This window comes from Rattus norvegicus, chromosome 6, assembly GCF_021556685.1.
Source record: "Rattus norvegicus strain SHRSP/BbbUtx chromosome 6, alternate assembly SHRSP_T2T, whole genome shotgun sequence".
NCBI classification, from domain to species: domain Eukaryota; kingdom Metazoa; phylum Chordata; class Mammalia; order Rodentia; family Muridae; genus Rattus; species Rattus norvegicus.
This window is the reverse complement of record NC_141539.1, coordinates 113,418,724-113,436,448: the sequence shown is the minus strand read 5'-3', so window position 1 is coordinate 113,436,448 and position 17,725 is coordinate 113,418,724. Positions and strand designations below refer to the sequence as shown.

The 17,725-nt window shown below is 48.7% G+C and overlaps 1 protein-coding gene across 11 annotated transcripts in view; it reads right to left on the bottom strand.

Moving 5' to 3' along the window:
* Positions 1 to 17,725, bottom strand: part of Adck1 (aarF domain containing kinase 1) — a 99,850-nt gene that overhangs the window by 41,172 nt on the left and 40,953 nt on the right.

Below are 17,725 nucleotides of genomic sequence, written 5' to 3'. Positions count from 1 at the left end.
GCAAGTTCAGGGAGAGGTCCTGTCTCAGAAAAAGAAGGTGTAGTGGTGCACACCTTTGATGCCAGCACTCAGGATGCAGAAGCTGGTGGACCTATGAGTTTGAGGCTATCCTGGTCTACAGAGTAAGTTCCAAACCAGCCACAGCTAGCTATACAGAGAAACTGTATCTTTAAAAAACAAAAAGGTGAAGAGAAAAAGACACCTAATGCTAACCTCTGGCCTCCACATACATGTATATGCACACACACACACACACACACACACACACACACACACACACACATACGCACACCACACACAGAGAAAAGGACATAGACATACACACACGCACATGCAAATTAGCTATAGGGTGGGTGATCTCCTTGCCAACCTGCTAAGGGCATCCCTACTTACACATCTGCACAGCTCCCCTCATACCAGGCAGAGATAAGCCACTGTGACCAAGAGCATATGACCTATGAGAGTCAAAGTGCAGACTTTCTGGCCTTAGGGTAAGCAGAAATAAATGGTCTATCTTCCCAACCCAAAAGCTGTAAATGTGATCTTTCATGGCAGAAGAGACTGTCTAGGTTTGCACTCCTGAAGCATCTAAGACCCAATGTCACTACTGCTCAACAGGTAAAGGTGCTTACTACTAAACCTGATGACTTCGTTGAAATCCCCAGGTCCCACATGCTGAAAGGAGAGACTCCCATAAGTTGGCCTCTGACCTCCACACAGGTACGTATGCACGCGCGCGCGCGCGCGCGCACACACACACACACACACACACACACACACACACACACACACACACACAAACACAGAGTGTGATTTATTTCTAGGATGGAGAAGACAAGGGAGTGAGAATCTAACCCAGTGGCAGAGGGCTTGCCCGGCACACATGAGGCCCTAGATTCAATCCTCAGTACTGAAGCAAAAAGGAAATAAACGGCAAAGAGGGGAGGGGAAGGGTGCGCATAAGGATCAGAGTCAAAGAGAGGGGCAGAGCTGAGAGGCTGACATGGGGATTTGATGGTGCTACTCTCACTACAGGGAGGGGCCATAAACCAAGACACTCAGCCAGCTTCTAAGGGCTAGCAAGGGCCAAGAAAGAGTCCTTTCCAGGGTCTCCTCAGAAAATGCCTTGGCCAACATCTGAATTTTAGGATTCCTCCCCTGCAAAACAGAAATATAATAAGCAGGTGTTGACTGAGTCCCCTAAACATGCAGACTTGTCGCTGAAGAAGGAGTCTTAGGCAGGCCATTTACAGTGTCCTCTGATCCCTGGCACACCATATGAGTTCCCTTCAAGTATAAAGAAGTCTTAGCCTTTTGTCCCATTTCCCAGGATAGATGTGTGCGGGAAAGCTGGGAACAATCCCAAGGCAATGTGGGACAAACATGAATCTCACAATATGCATCCAGGAAAGAATGCCAGAGCTTTCTTGACTCCCATACCAAGTGATGATATGGAGAACCAGCCCACTTCCTGTCCCAGGGTCAAGGGTCTTCAGTTCCCTGCTGTCTCTTCAGGCTGCCCCTTCCCAACCCCGGGGCACACGCTCACCCCCAATCAGGAAGCCCGCTTTCTATGCCATCACCAGCCTCTGGCCCCCCAAGGGAAAGCTGCACAGCCCCCAAAGCCTTCTGTCACATGACTGTAGCCTGACCCGCAGGACCTCCAGCTGTTGCAATGAGCCTCTCCTTCTACGCACCCAGCCACAGAGAATCACCCCAGAGCACATGGCACCAGCATGCGAATGTGTTATTTCAACTTAAATATCTAGAATCCAGACACCGCAGTCTGTTCAGCCTTAGTGCCTGTGCATGGCCATGCATGTGAATGCACAAGCATATGTTTGCATACAACCCTGCACAATCCAGAGGACAACCTTGGGTGTCATTGTTCAGGTATCATCCATCTTTTTGAGGCAATGTCTGACACTGGCCTGACACTCACTGAGTAGACTACACCGGCTGGCCAGGAAACGGCAGTGCTGCCTCCCTGGTGCTGAAATGACAAGTGCACGTACACTTCACTGTTTCCCTGGGTTCTGGGGTTAAACTCAGATCCCCATACTTGCGAGGCAAGCACTGCACTGGCTGAACTATCTCCTTAGTATCACTCCTACCTGAACCCAAGGCCACTCTGACCCTCACTACTGGTTTTTATCCTACACATAAGAAACCATTGTAAATTACAATAGTGCAGAAGACTCCTCCTCGGGTGACCAGTAGACACCCTCTTTCATTGTCCCTTTCAGCATTGAAGTCAGTACTGGGGTTCCCACTGTCCATGTCTGAACCCTAAGGGTAGATCCTGGCACCTCCCTCTCCTGTACACCCATTCCACCACCCCACCACCCCACCACCCCCATTTAATTTAGTCTCCAAATGTGCACACCCTTCCTCTCCTGCTCCCGAGCCAGGGGCTACCCAACATCACCTCTTGCCTGGATGACCATGAGAGACACGATAGCTCCGTAGACTGCTACACATCAAACCATGCTGTACTCTTCACAGGGCCGATGAATGGCTGCCCCTTAACACACCCAGCTCACCTCTCCAGCCTGAGTGCAGTTGTCACTTCCTTTCTTGTTCCCGACCAGACTCTTTATGCCCTGAGGCCTCTGACAGTTCATATTCGGCTGTCCCTTAACTACCCTAGGATCACAACTTCCAAACCAATTCCTCTGACAGACCAGCTTCACCTCCTGAACTTATTATCCAGAACACTGTGTGCCTCTCCTCGAGGCACCTATGCAAGTGTCACTGAAGCTTTATTGTTTGTCCATAACCAAAGAATGAGCTTCCTTGTGGAAACTTGTCAACTATACAACACAAGGCCATAAAACAAAAGTTCTATGACCAGTCGAGAAGTCAGGAGGTGCATAAACAGGCAACGAAAGACCCTCATGGGGATGACAAACCCCAGTGACCCAGCCTTGGACCCAGCCTTGGACCCAGCCTTAGAGACACCGTCCTCCTTACTCTCAAGATTCACAACCTCCCTGAGGAGACCCCTCCATGGTGGCACCCTGTCCTGCCTCAATTGTCAGCTCAGGCTACTCCACCTGTGAATAGGTGCTCGAAAGCCTTCCTGCTCATTCTCCTCTCTACACTATGCACTGCCTCCTCCTCAAAGCTCTAGCTCATCCCTCTCCACATGTTCCCATGGGATCCAGAAGCCCTATGGTGTGGCATGTCACTACCTTGTCTTGTTCCCTCAAGTACCAGCTCTCACAGATGTCAGGATAGTTGCAAAGTCAAAAGGACTAGTCAATCGCAATGCTTCATAAAGTCCCCTACTCTGACTCTCACCCATGCCCATGACCATGGAAGCATGTGCAGCCACTGGAGGACACGGGGAGGGAGGGGGAGGACCCCACACTGTCATCAAGCAGGTAACTTCAGGAAGTCGCATTGCATTTTTTTTTTTTGGTCTTTGATTCCTAAATTACAAAAACATAGTATTAGAAGACTCACTGACCTTTCCAGTTCTATGACATTATAACCCTTTCTTCCCAATTTACAATTTCCAAACTATGTCCAAGGTCCTTAGCAGCAAACCTACACACAGTAACATATATGTGCACACAGTCAATAAGCATGTATACACAAGTCTAGAACTCAACCTACATTCAGTCTATACTTCTGGTTAAAGATGTGTGTGAGATGTGTGCACATAGGCACATAAGCTGACACATGAATGTATGCACCTATGAAAATACACATGTATGCCCAAGTCTGGTTCTCCATCTATATCTCCATATAGATATCTACATGTGTATACATGTAGACATGTGTATACACATACACAGCCACATAAAATGCATGCATGTGCAATATATGTGCATACAAATACATTTATTTATAATACATGTATATGTAATACATATACATTTACACATACACACGTCTATACACATATGCACATGGTGCCTACACTCAAGTATGCATGCAAATATACATGCACAAATACATACCTATACCTGTACACACATATATGTATATGTATGCATGTGCATGCACATGCATTCACATACACAGGCACGCACACTCTCTTCCCAAGAGCTACGGGCCCCAAGGAGGCATTCTCCTTGAAGCTGGGCCTCCCCCACATATATCAACATAACAACGTAGACTTGTTCCTGAAGCTCCATGAATGAAGCAGCAGGCCCACCTGGCTGATTCATAATCAGCATAAAAAATTGATTAGCCCTTTGCAGATTAAACATTATTGTTTCCGTGGTGAACATAAATCAGCCAGACATGCAGAGCCCAGGGGCAGCACCAAGTAAACAGCCAGGAGAGGGGAACAATGATGGAAGCTCTTTTTGGAAGAGAACACGTCTCTCCCCTACAGCCACAGCTACAAGCTCAGGACAGCCACTTCTCTAGAGGAGCACACGAGAGCCTGAGCACGTGTCCTCATACTTCCTGAGGCCTCTACTCAGTCATGAGCTGACTGGCTCTTGAGGTAACCACTCAAAGGCAGCCTGGTATTGTGGGCAAGATGGCAGAACCAGGGGAGATCAGAGGAAGGAGAAGAGCCTCCTGGGCAGCCTGGGTGCTAGCTCAGCCTAGCCTCTCCAGCTTACCAGTGTGGCCTTGAAGCAGGCCCATCTGCTTAGGGGCAGCCCGTGTACCTAGAGAGAGTCTAGAGTCACAGGCCAACCAGGCTTTGCTATCTAGCCCCGGCTCCTTCACCTCTGTATGATCCTTGGTCATCCAATGTCTCTACACTGAATGTACTTTGCACATCTAGGAGCACTGGTATCCTATACACATACAACCTTTGCTGAGCTGCTCTGGGACTAAATGAAGCCACATGCTTGAAAACACCCGGTGTCCATTTCAGGCAGAAGGAGCACTTAATAAATAACAGCAGCAGTAGCAGCAGGAGCCCCTCATCCGCCTGCCCACCTTCTTCAGAGGAATCACAGGAAAGCATTACCCTGTCAGGATAGGAACCTTTGCAAAAAGCACAGAACTCCTTATGGGAAGACAAAGAAGACTGGAGCTAAGAGCTAAGATTCTCCTCAGACCCACGACTTGACCTCTCTCAACTGTTTGCTCCTTGGCAAAATGGATTCCCCTCAGAGGGCAACCAAGAGAATTAAGTCTAAAGGCACTACTCCCTGGATCTTGCCCCTTCCCACCGGTCCCTTCGACATGAACAACTTGACTATAGTCTCAGGAATTAGCAGCTCCCAGGGGCAGACGTGTGTAAGGAGGTTAGGAAGTTGGAGCATTTAAAACTGTGTCTGCCCTTGCCCTGAGTGTGTGGCACCATCTCCCAGTCACTCCGCAGGACAAATCCTCTGCCCACAAAGACAGCTGGTTTAAGAGCATAGAGTCACAAGAATTTCCTTCTCTTCCCTTAGCACATGACTACTTTCCATGGTGCAACCCGAGTTATCCACAAAATTCTCTTGAAGACTTGTCCTGGAGTCCCCTTTCAGGTGAGCCCTCTAAGATGAACACCCACCATGCTGCTAGCACTTGGTCCATGCTGGCAGCTGTGTTCACTGGTAGACTAGCAAAGCCTAAACCCCATTTCCAGCCATCTCTTCTTAAACCATTACCACCAACAAAGCCATTTGTGGCTCATGAGGAGACAAGACATCAGAGACAAACACTAGTACTGACTTAACCCCAGCATCCTGCATGACCATTTCCCTTCTTGCTATAGAGGCAAGGGAGGATATTAGGCTCCGTTCTTTGAGATGAGGATGCTGCAGCCATTCTGACAGTTCTGGGGGCTCAGGGACAGCTGTCAGAATGACCATAACATCTGTCCTCTACCAGCTGGTGACACTCACACTCTGCAATCTAGGGGTTGGCAGGAGGAAGGAACACCAACCTTGCCCCACTCCACAGAGCCTCTCCATATGGCCCTGCACAGATCCTTTCTATCAGTCTCTCCATGTTGACTCTTGGCCAAAAACATCTTCAGATCAGTCCCAGATTTGTATGCATTCATGATTCATGCCTGGTCAACAACTCACACTCACTCTCTCTTCTCTCTCTGCTTCCTCCTTCCTCCTCTCTCTCTCTCTCTCTCTCTCTCCCCTCTCCCTCTCTCTCTCTCTCTCTCTCTCTCTCTCTCTCTCTCTCTCTCTCTCTCTCTCTCTCTCTCTCTCTCTGATTTAACTTTTACTTATGGCTATAGCCCATACTAACACCTCAGGTCTCTGACTCTTTAACTCTTTCACTTTGACAGGATCTAGAATGACTTAGGGCACAAATCTGGGTGTGTCTGATTGAGTGTTTGTACTGAGTTCATTGAGGTAAGAAGGTCCACCCTAATGGGGCAGCACCTTTACAAGGGCAGAATAACAAGGAGAAAGCAAGCTGAGCACAAACATTTATCTCACTCCGATTCCTCCCTGCACATGCAGGGTGACTGGCTGCCTCACACTCCTGTTGCCCTGGCTTCCTTCTTGGTTGCCAACATCCATGAGCTGTGAGCCAAATGAACCCTCCCTTCCTTAAGCTGCTCCTGTCAGGTGCTTTGTCAGCACTACAAAAAGGTAATGAAGACAGAGAAGAACACTACTGAACCCTGTAGGACACCCAGCTAGGCCAAGAGTCCTGATCTATAATGTTACAAAATGAAACAGGGTGGGCTCATTCTCTCCTGGGGCAAAGCTGAGAAGAGGGAACAAGGCCAGGGGCAGCTGGTCATAAAGGGAACTGTGTGACTTGCAGAGGGGACGGGACGAGAGAGGAGAGTTCAGGAAGACTGCACCCACCTCTGCCCCTCTCCAGGTTTATGGCCTCCAGCCTGGAACTTTGGATGTGAGTTATGACCCCTGCATTGTAATTAGTTAAGTTAGATGAGGTCATACTGCAGCAAGGCCAGTGACAGACTCAGAGGTTCAGACCACATAACTTCAAACCAACGCCAGGGTTGGCAGCAGCTGACAAGAGCTGGATGAGAAAGGGCAGACCCTCCCCAAATCCTGCAACTAGGAGGAAGTAGCTTAGGCCCAGCTTGACCTTTAGCCTCTGGAACCAGGAAAGAGTCTAACTTTTCAAGGCCCCTGCCTGAGCAGACAGTTACTGAAGCTCTTGCAAAACTGTAAATATGTCTCTTTTCAGACCAGACTGCAGTGAGAGGAGAGGGTGAAGACCCGTGATCATCCAGTATAGGACAGATGTCGACCCCTAAACACAGGGTTCTGTAACCTCGAGGATTGGGTGTTGGAAAATACTTTTTCTTCAAAGTCCACAGGAGACCACAAGGGAGAAGCAAAGGCTTCTTAGCACCTGGGGTCCAGCTTGATTGCTCAAGACCAGACTCTCATGAGACACTAACTAAACTTCCACCCTAGGCCATTACAGTGCAGGAAGAACACAAGGTAAGAGTAAGGACACATGGGTTCAACTCTCCTTTCTACCACACAAATAGCCCACTGTAGGCAAACTTCCTCACTTAGGATACGCAGGGTTGAACCAGAGATTTCTAAACCCTTGTGGTGATTTGAAAGAAAATGGCCCCCATAGGCTTATGGGGAGTGGCACTATTAGGTCCGGCCTTCTTGGAGGAAGTGTGTCACTGGGGATGGGCTTTGAGGTTTCAGAAGCTCAAGTCAGGTCTAGTGGCTCACAGTCTCTTCCTTCTGCCTGACAATCTCGATGTAGAACTCTCAGCTACCTCTCCAGTATGTCTGCCTGCATCCTGCCATGATTCCTGCTATGATGATAATGAACTAAACCTCTGAACCTGTGAGCCAGCCCCTATTAAATGGTTTCCCTTATAAGAGTTAATCATGTTGTCTCTTCATAACAATAGAAATCCAAAGTAACACAACCTTTATGAGCCATCAGCCAAGGTTCTTACAGTTGCTTCTCACTAGTACACTTGCTTATGGACAGACAGGGTGAAAGAAAAGAGCTGTTTGTCAAAGCTCAGAAAGACCTGGGAACCAGGAGCTTCCTGCACAGCTCTGGGGCTCGATACATGAGAGGCACAGCTAACAGTTCCCGGCATTTACTCTGTGGCAAGCCCTGCGCGCCACATGATTATGTCTTTTTCTTTAATAGCCAAGTACTAACTGTGCATAGTTATGAGGATATGGAGATGACATTCTGATACACATAACAGGTAATGCTCAAATCAGAACCGTCAGCATATCCATCACGTGGAAAAGTTGTCACTTCTCTAGGGTGAGAACATTTGAAATCCTCTCTTCTATTCTGAAATATATGCTATGATACTATGACAGTAGTCACTCTCCCAGAGAACACTGCGGCTTTTCCTCTTATCAAACTCCATAGCCTTGCCTCCTCCCTACCCTTTCTCAACCCCTGGTGACTATTCTGCTGGCTACTTTAGGTGATGAACTTCTTAAGCTTCCACATATGAAAGAAAACACGCCAGTATTTGCCCTTCAGTGTCTGGCTCATTTCACAGTGATCTCAAAATGATATGGTACTACAAATAAAATCTCATTCTTTTTTCTTGCTAGATAATCTTCTCCCATGCATGTGTACAACATTTTCTTTTGGGCATTTAGATGGTACCTACCATTTCTTAGCTACCATGACTACTGCATGACAATACAGATGCCTCTTCGCATGATGAATACTACAGACCCAATACTACTGACTAGTGAATCGTAAGGTAGTCTGATCCAAGCTTCCTGATGAACCTTCGCAAGGTTTCCACAGTAAATCAGAAAGTGAAGGAGAGGCAGGGAGTGGTGGTGCACACCAATAATCCCAGAATTTGGGAGAACCAGGAAGTCTAGTCTACAATAGCTCATTCCAGGCAAGCCAGGGCTATACAGCAAGATCCTATCTCAAAAGGAAAACGAAAAGAAAGTATGTAAAATTCTCAGTTCTCTGTATTTTTGTCTTTTTTGCTAAGAGCCATGTAGTAAGTTCTGGTTTCTTTAAAAACTCAGTTATGTTATGTGAATATGTTTTTGTTTAAATCCCATGTGTGGTATAAGAGGCTGCTTCACAGCAGGTGATTATGATTTGCCTTGTGCACTAGCAGGGGCATGATTTTCCCCTGCTACAGATAGTTTAATTCTGGGGACTCAGAGAGGATATAAATGGGAAAGCCCCAAGAGGGCCTGTGGCAGCTTCTGCTCCCCCTGCTGCTCCTGGTTTTTCTTATTGCGGTTTGACAACAAGTTGAAGATATCCTGGCAACGAAGACTGGACTTGCTCCAAAGACCCCAATGTCCCTAATCAGCAGGAAGTAGCCTAAAAAGTTCTCTGTCCCTTTTCCCTGTTAACCTTCTTCCTCTTTTACATAGTGTAGGGAGTTGGGAGGGATTAGGATGGAATGAGGGTTGGAAGGGAAGTAGAGGTACAAGAACCAAATAAAATAACTAAACAAATACACCAACAGAGCGTATTTAACTGGTGTGAGATATCTGATTTCCAGGAGAGTGGCTGTGAAGAGGTTGAAGGTTGAGACAGAGTTTTGCTATATATCCCAGGCTACTCTTGAACTCACTATGGGTCTCAGGCTAGACTCCAACTTGCAGAAATCCTCCTGTCTCAGTCTTCTGCTGGGCTTACAGGTGCTCACCTCCACTCTCAGTGCACATGACTTGAATGTGCAGTTCCCTGATAAGCAATGTTAAGTGTTTTCCTCAAATACTTATTAGCCACATATATGTCTTCTTTTGAGAACATCTACCTGTTTCTTGTTGTTTTTTGTCTTTGTTGTTTTGAGACAGCAACTTACGGTATAACTCTGGTTGGCCTAGAACTCACTCTGTAGACCAGGCTGGCCTGAAACTCATAAAGATCCTCCTGCCTCTGCCTCCCTAGTGCTGGGACTGAGGGAATATGCCATCACACTTAACTCTTGGTAAATTGTTTTTTTCTATTGAAGTGGGTGTAGGGATTTTTTTGTTCTGTTTCTAATAAACCATGGATATTATTCCTTTGCTGAAGAGACAACATGCAGATATTTTCTCCCACTCTGCAGGTGGTCTCTTCAATCTGCCGACTGTTTTCTATGTAGATGCTTTCTTGTTCTGTTTAGTTCTGTCCCTGTCTATGCTTCTGAGGGCTTACCTAAGACATCACTGCCCAGGCAAAGGTTCTGAGGCATTTCAGTATAGTGTATATCTCTCAGTCCTTACCACAGCCTTACCAACACACAGTTTCTTTGATCACCCCTGACTACAGACAAGGAAACCAAAGCTGGAAAGATTATACCTGGGATAACACAGAGCACCTGGAACTCAAGCAAGACTGCAAGTCAGACAGAATCTCCACTCACCTAACACTCCTCTGCTAGGTGGTTTTGGATGCAAGCCCAGAGTAGTGCCCTGAGGGAGTCCCTGAGACCATAAGCCAGCACAGAAACTAGATGACCAGGCAAAGCACAGGACTTGAATCCAAGTCATGGACTATGTATCCACAAGAGAATCTATCTAGCCTCCCTGGGGATCCAGTGAAAGTTTCAAGAAAACAGAAGCAACCCCATTCTAGAATTCCACTGAAGAACATTTATTAAAACCTACTGTATACCAAGTCCAAGTTGGGCACCATAAAAGACTCAGTACTCAAAAGGGATAAACCACAAGTCCCAAAGAGGACCACTGACCCTGACTAGGGGACCTGAGGAAGTCACAGAAGAAGCAGCTTCATAGAAAGCTGTACATCAGGACCCTACCTGGAATAGTGTCTACCGGCTAGCAGGCAAGTAGTGATGGTTAGACATTGCGGCTCACACAATGAGAGCAAGCCCAGTGGGCTCACAGGGGAGCAGAATGAAACAGGACGAGTGTTTGCAGATGGAGGAGACAGCTCAGCAGTTAGGAGCACTTACTACTCTTACAGAGGACCCAGGTCAGTTCCCAAGATCCATGTAGTGGCTCTCAACCATCTACATCCCAATTCCAGGGGATCTGACTCCTACCTCTGACCACTGTGGGCCCAGGCATGCACACGGTACACATACATGGACGTAGACAAAAGACTCACACACATAAAATAAGTAAAAGGAAAAGACAGAGAGGCCCTAGAGCAGCCCTGGCAGGACAGGCTACCAGGCCGTGAGGTTCCAGCAGCTCCTGCTCTTTCTACCATGGGGCTTTTTTCACAGACACAGGAGTCACCTGATCCAGGCACAGTGGTACACACCTTAAATCCCAGCTCTCTTGGAGGAAAACGAGGCGGATCTCTAAGAGTTCAAGGCTAGCCTGGTCTACAGGGTGAAACCCAAGACAGCCAGAGCTACAAGAGCAGGGGGGGGTGGGGGGTGGGGAGGGAAATTACAAGCATCAGAGGGACAGTGCCTGAGCAGTGGGGACAGGCTGAGCCAGGGCAGAGCTAGAAAACGCTGGCCAGCAGAAGGACAGGGGGATGGGGGACAGATTAAGGAGGACAGGGCTACGGTTGGGAGATATCAAAAAAGGACCATCCAGGCTGTGTGGCTGCCACTTCGCAGGCCCCTCCACCAGTGACTAATGGCAGGTCATCCATTGTGGCTGACATTAATGGTTCTCTCCATCCGTCTCCTACTCATTAAATTACCATTTTATGGCCAAAATCTTTCTCTCTCATAATTGATAAAAATCTCCTTTTGATGTTTGGCATTATTGGGGGGAAAATGTTTTTTATTCCTCATTATGTTTTTAATATAAATGTATTTTTTTTTATTGAGATCTGCTGGGAAGGCAGGATGAGGACAAGTCAGGAGGAAGAGAACACTCCCTCCCCTCTCACCCGCTTCCTTGTACCAGCTGCATGGCTACCAGATCCTTCTGTCCCATGCCCAGAGCACTCACTTGGTGGCCCTCTTAGAGACAATCTGGAAGACAGGCAGGTGCCAGGGCAAACAAAGGTGGTAATCTGGACAGGAGAAGCAGGTCAAAAGGTCAGCTGAGCCTAACGATGAGATCCTATGATAACTGCAGGCCAGTGAGGTAGGCTGACCTCAGCAGGCCCAGACAGACAGAGCAAGAACACCAGGAACCAGTACTAAGAGCCCCAGGGAGCAAGGACCCCTACCCCAAGGAGGGGGCCTGACACCAGAGGAGCTCAATAAACACTGTGCTTAACAAGAGGACAGGGGGCAGCCAGAGAGCACAGTGCTCTAACAGACAACAGAGCTCACCCACAGTGCAAGCCCACCTTCCAGAGACTACAGAAAAAGAAGCAGGAAATACCCCAAGGCCATAAAACTAGTAATCCAACAAGGAGTTTGGCTCCTGCCCCTCAGTTCAATATAAACATCAAGTGCCACGTGAAGTTCCCCTCAAGGCCACATGGAGAACTGAGGTGATTTATCTGTGCACCACCCTGGCTGGGTCACTGTGCCCAGATATTAGAGTAAATGTTACTGTAGATGGATTGATTTTCCCTGCTTTTCCTTTGACCGGGTGCTGAGGTCAGAGCCAGAGCCTTGAGAAAGCTAAGCAAGCACTCTTCCACTGAGCTACGTAGGAAATCCAAAACCCAGACCTTGGGTTTTAAGACATTGCCTCACCACGTAGCCCAGGCTGGCCTCCAATTCTCAATCCCCCTGTCTCACCTCCACAGTACTGGGACTACAGACCTTCGCATCCAATTTATTAGTAGAACAGGTTGCCCTCCATATGTGAGTGGGCCTCATGCAATCAGATGATATCCCTGAAGCAAGAGGGAATTCTGCCAGCAGATGGCCTCCATGTTCGAACCTCCACTACAGCATTGGCTCTTACTGGGACTCTGGCAGGGCCACTCTGACAGTTTTGGACTTGCTATCCTTGACAATCACATAATCCAAATTTTTTTTTAAAAATCTATCTTTCTACTTATTTATATACATGCATACACACTGAGATGCATACAATCAATCATGTCTCATTAGTTCAGTTTCTCTGGATAACCCAGAATAACACAGAATGAAACTGTTCCTAGCCCCGGGCCGAGAGGTAATAGCCCAGAGGAAAGGCTGCCTGCAGGGGACACTTTGTCCTACTTCTCAACGAGATTTCCCTGAGCCAGCTGCAGTTCTGTGCTCTCTGCCCAGGCTCTCCCTTCTCCTATCTCTCCTTCCTTCCTGCCTGTGTTCTGTCTGGTCCTGGTACCCCACGGGGTTGTCTTGCTGGCCAGGAACACCACGTTGAATAAGCAGCTGACATCTTCGCAGCAGGAATTCCCTATCTTACCTGAACTTTTGATTCAACCCAGAACAAACCATGACCAATCATCCTCCACGTGCCCCTGTGAGCTCATACAAAAATGGGCGTGTGCACCTGGTACGCAATGGCACCCCCACGTCTCTTCTGAATCTCCACAGAAACCCAGCTATGTGTTCCGCCAAGATCACCAAGTCCCTGCAACATATAGCACTCGTGAAAACACATTGCGCCCATCCCTAGCAACCATTAACAACAAAATTAAGCCAATTCTATATCCCTACACCCCTGGTAGGGGAGTTCAAAAGGCTGACATAAGCATGTTTCAGAGGAAGAAACCACACAAGAGCTTCTCTTAACTCAGGCTGGAGTTTCCAGACTAAGCTGTAGCCAGTGACATCATTCTCCTTAACTTCTAAAATTTCAGAGGTGAAGCTCTTACCTGGCACAGCTATGTTCCCTGACGGCAACAAGCCTCCATCATGGCTTCTCTTTTGCTGGCTCTGTTTCCTTTTTACTTCAGTCGAGTCTCACTTACATATCCCAGGCTGGCCTGAAACTTATGATCCCCGGCCTCTTGAGAGCTACGAGTGTGGATAGCCATACTGTGTCTACATGCTTGGATCATGTGTTGAAATATGTTATATCCTGACTTGCCTTTGTCCATGGGCAGACATGCTTGGGCAGGTGTGTGTCTGCAATTAAAGACAGCAGTCCCGGTGTAGCTGACAATCATTATGGTCACTTCCCGAGTGCCACTGTCCCTGAACTCTGCTCACTTGACTTGCCCACTCATAAAAGATGGCCATATCTGCTGGACATGATGGCGCATGCCTTTAATCCCAGTACTCAGGAGGGGGAGGAAGGCAGATCTCTTCGAGTTCGAAGCCAGCCTGGTCTACAGAGTGAGTTCCAGGGCAGCCAGGGCTACACAGAGAAACCCTGACTTGAGAAACAAACAAACAAAAGGACGAGCACATCTCTGCATCACTGAGACAGTCGGCCTCGGTCCCCCACTATCTATGTGTCAGTCCCTTTAGCTTCCGTTGCCCGGGCTCCTCTCCGGCCCATTCACCCTCTCAGGCTCACATTCTGAAAAGAACACTGCAGGCCTGTCAGAGCATGGCCTCAGCTCCTAAACACTACGTACAGTCTAAGCCAACAAAGCTCGGTAACCTCCCAGCTTCTGCCTCTCCTGCCACTACACCTTTGCTGAGCCCGTGTCATCCCCCAGTGTGCCCTTCCTCCCAACCGGAACTTCTCTGATCCCGCTCACCTTTGAGGAACCTGAGTCACATGCCACATGCTTCAGAAAGTCTCGAATGGCTTGAATGGAATCTCTCTCTCTCATGTGACCAGGCATTACCTTGATCAACCTATCTCACACCACGGGGGTCTGGAATGAGGTCAAACCATAATTGGCCACATCGGGATCTAAAACCTGCTCCTGTTCCCACACATTCCAGCTGTTTCTACAAGCAAGAGAAAGGAGGAAGACGGAAGGAAGCCATGCTGAGCCTCCAAATCACGGGTTGTTAGACCCAGAGGACAGGTTCATGGTTCTTCAGAGGACTCATGCATGAGCCCAAAGACTGAGAGCAGATGGGGTAGGGGCAGAAGGCTTGTTTCATAATCAGGAAGCAAAGAGAGAGAGGAAGAGGCTAACAAACCCCTTCAAGGGTCCCTGAGATGGTCAGTCTTAGCAATCAATGTAATGGTTATCAGAACTGTCATAGAAATTAACCTCCTCTGAGTGTCTGTAAAGAATTCTCTGCAGTGGGTTAATTGAGGTAAGAAAACACACCTTAAAAGCGTGTGGCAGGCTGGGATCCCATACTCAATAAAAGGAGACAGAGCTAACCAGCAGTGTTCCTTGTTCTCTGCTTCCTAGTGGCAGCTCATTGTGACAGCCTTGGACAGACCACCGTGCTCTACCTTCACGACAGACAGTACCCTCCAATCAAGAGCCAAAATAATCCTCCGCTTCCTTCAGTTGCCTCTTATCACATATTTACCACATCAGTAAGAAGAGTAACTATAACTATTACAGTTCTCAGAGGCCTCCGTCCTCCCAGTGGGCCCTTCCTACTAGAGGTGAATGTCATGACTCCAAGTCCAAGCCTTTTAAAATTCAGACTTTTAGAGGACAATTATTCAGACTTTAGCCACAGTCCACCGCCTCATGACTCGGGCCTGTACCCGCCCCATTCGTGGTGAAGAGATATCAGTCTGGTCTGCCCAAGAATAAAAAGAGGCAGAAGCTCTTCCCTCTGGGAGGGCCAGGGCTCCAAGGCATATCCCTGACTTGTAAACTTAGGTGCCATCTTCTGGCCAAAGGAGGTACTGCATTTGGACTTGTGGCCCTAAGAGTAGCCAGGAAACAGCTGATGCTCAACTCAGTTCAGAACAAGGTCACTTCTGAGACAGCAGAAAATGCCCCTCTCTCTTTAGGGTCCAGGCCTTGGGCCCCCTCCTATTGTTTTCTGCTTCCCTTCACTTAGCTAAGTGGCCCCCAGACCTCTTCTGAGACAGTCCCTATGCAAAGATGAAGACCTTCAGTGACCTTTTTCTCTATACTGTGGCACTACCTGATGTCCAGGGGCAGGAACTCACCTGGAACCACATGTCCAGGGGCAAGTGTCCCTGGACATCATGGGGCAGAGAGTCCAGGAATGATACTGTCTCTGTCTTATATCCCATTCCTATAATGGGGACACCCTCTCAGGCCAGCCCCAACAACCTGGAACAGGAAAAGGTTTGAATACACAAATGGACTCTCAGAGACTCTGTGGATGGGAAGGCCCTAAGAAAACATGAACTGAGCCGCCCTGAGGACCAAAGCAGCATGTTATGCCACAGCTCCTGCCTACCCCAGCAGGTAGTCTGAGAAGTAGGCGCATGCCCATAATCTTTGAACTTGGCATGACCTTAAAACCTAGCCAAGGACAGGAGAGCCAAGAAAATGGTGAATGCTGAATGTTTGACTTCTTCCAGCTACATCCTGGAAACCAGGGAATAGAGCCTGCTGCTGCAGGAGGCCCTGCAGCCTAGAGGGGGCAGGAATTTGTAGGGTTCATCAACACTGTCCTTAAAGAGAGACTTCTTCTCAAGCAGTTCCTAGGAGGGGCTGGAGGAGGAGGGTGTGCCAAGTGAGTGATTTCCTCCGCCCTCACACCCCACACTCACCTACCCTGCCTCCCACAGAGCCTCTTTCCCCTTCCCTCCACCCACAGAATGACGACCTGTGTCGACAGAGAACAAATGCCACTCTCCTGGGGGGAGGGGGGGAAGAGGTTTCTAAACTCCCCAGAAGTGAGGGACAGCCCCTCGGAAGTAGAACCTGGATGAAAGTGTCACTATGTCAGGAGGACTACAGACAAACTGGGGCAGTGGCCACAGAGCCACTGGGCTTAGCCCTACTCAGCTGGAGGAGGCCTGAGAAGACACAGTGAATCTGCAGGGGACATCTTCCAACCAAGCGCCCTGCTGGGCGGGCCCACCATGACTGACAACACTCTGATTGTTCACCTCTGCCCTGGCCTGGTCTCCTAGGAGCCACTGACCTGCTTTGCCCCACTCCTTCCTTGGAAGCTTCTCCCCCCCACCCCTCGCTCCCTCACATCCACCCCTGCTGAGTTGCCGCATGCCAACAATGATGTGCTCAGCACTGTTATTACAGTGACTTATTTCCTTTCAGCTTGGGGAGCGGGGTGAACCTCACACTGCTGGAAGCCAGAGGCCAACGGGCTCAGCAAGAAGCAAGGGCTGACGAGCACCGAGCACCGAGGCCAGCCCTGATCCTGCTGCCTGGGGTTCCTCTAGCCAAGCCCTGCTCCTCCTAGCCTCCCGCTTTCTCCCTAACTTCAGGCCTATCTGCCTTTCGCTCCTCCTTCTGGATGAAATGTTCCTGAGCAAGGCAGTTGGAGACAGCTGTGCCTGACCAGGGCCCCACACGGTCGGACCACGAGTCTCTCTGTAGGCCAAGCCATTACGAAGATACAAGATCTCCTTAGCTGGGTGCTGGATCCTTAGCTGGGTGCTGGATCCTTAGCTGGGTGCTGGATCCTTAGCTGGGTGCTGGATGCTTACTACCAGCTCCATGTATCAGTTAAAAAAAAAAAAGAATAACCTAGGTAAGGTTGTTTGCCCATTAAACACTGATTCCTACACACCTTACTATTCTGGTGCTGCGGGTCCAGAGAAAATGGACTGTCGTGGTCTTTATCCCTAAAGGTTTTCTGATGTGCAATGGAGTGGCCTGAATCCAATCAAGCTGCAATGTAGCACTTGGAGGGGGCTGAGTTATGAGGGCCTAATTCTGATGGTCTGGGGATTCCGACGGTCTGGGGAGGTCAAGGACTTCCCAGGACAGCTACAGCGTAGATGGGATAACAGCACCTAGCTTCTGGCCTGGCATCCGTGAGATGGATGGACAGATGGACAACTGGCCCAGAATCACTTGGTGGACAGCGACTATCATAGAAAGTATTCCAGGCAGAACGGGTGCACAGTGTGAGCAGATGGGCGGAGCACAGGACACCCGCCTCTGTTTGCTCTCCATTCTACCTATAATCATGCCGTGTAAGGTAGACACTGTGGTCTTCCTCATTTTACAGAGAAGGTCAGGTGACCAGAACACA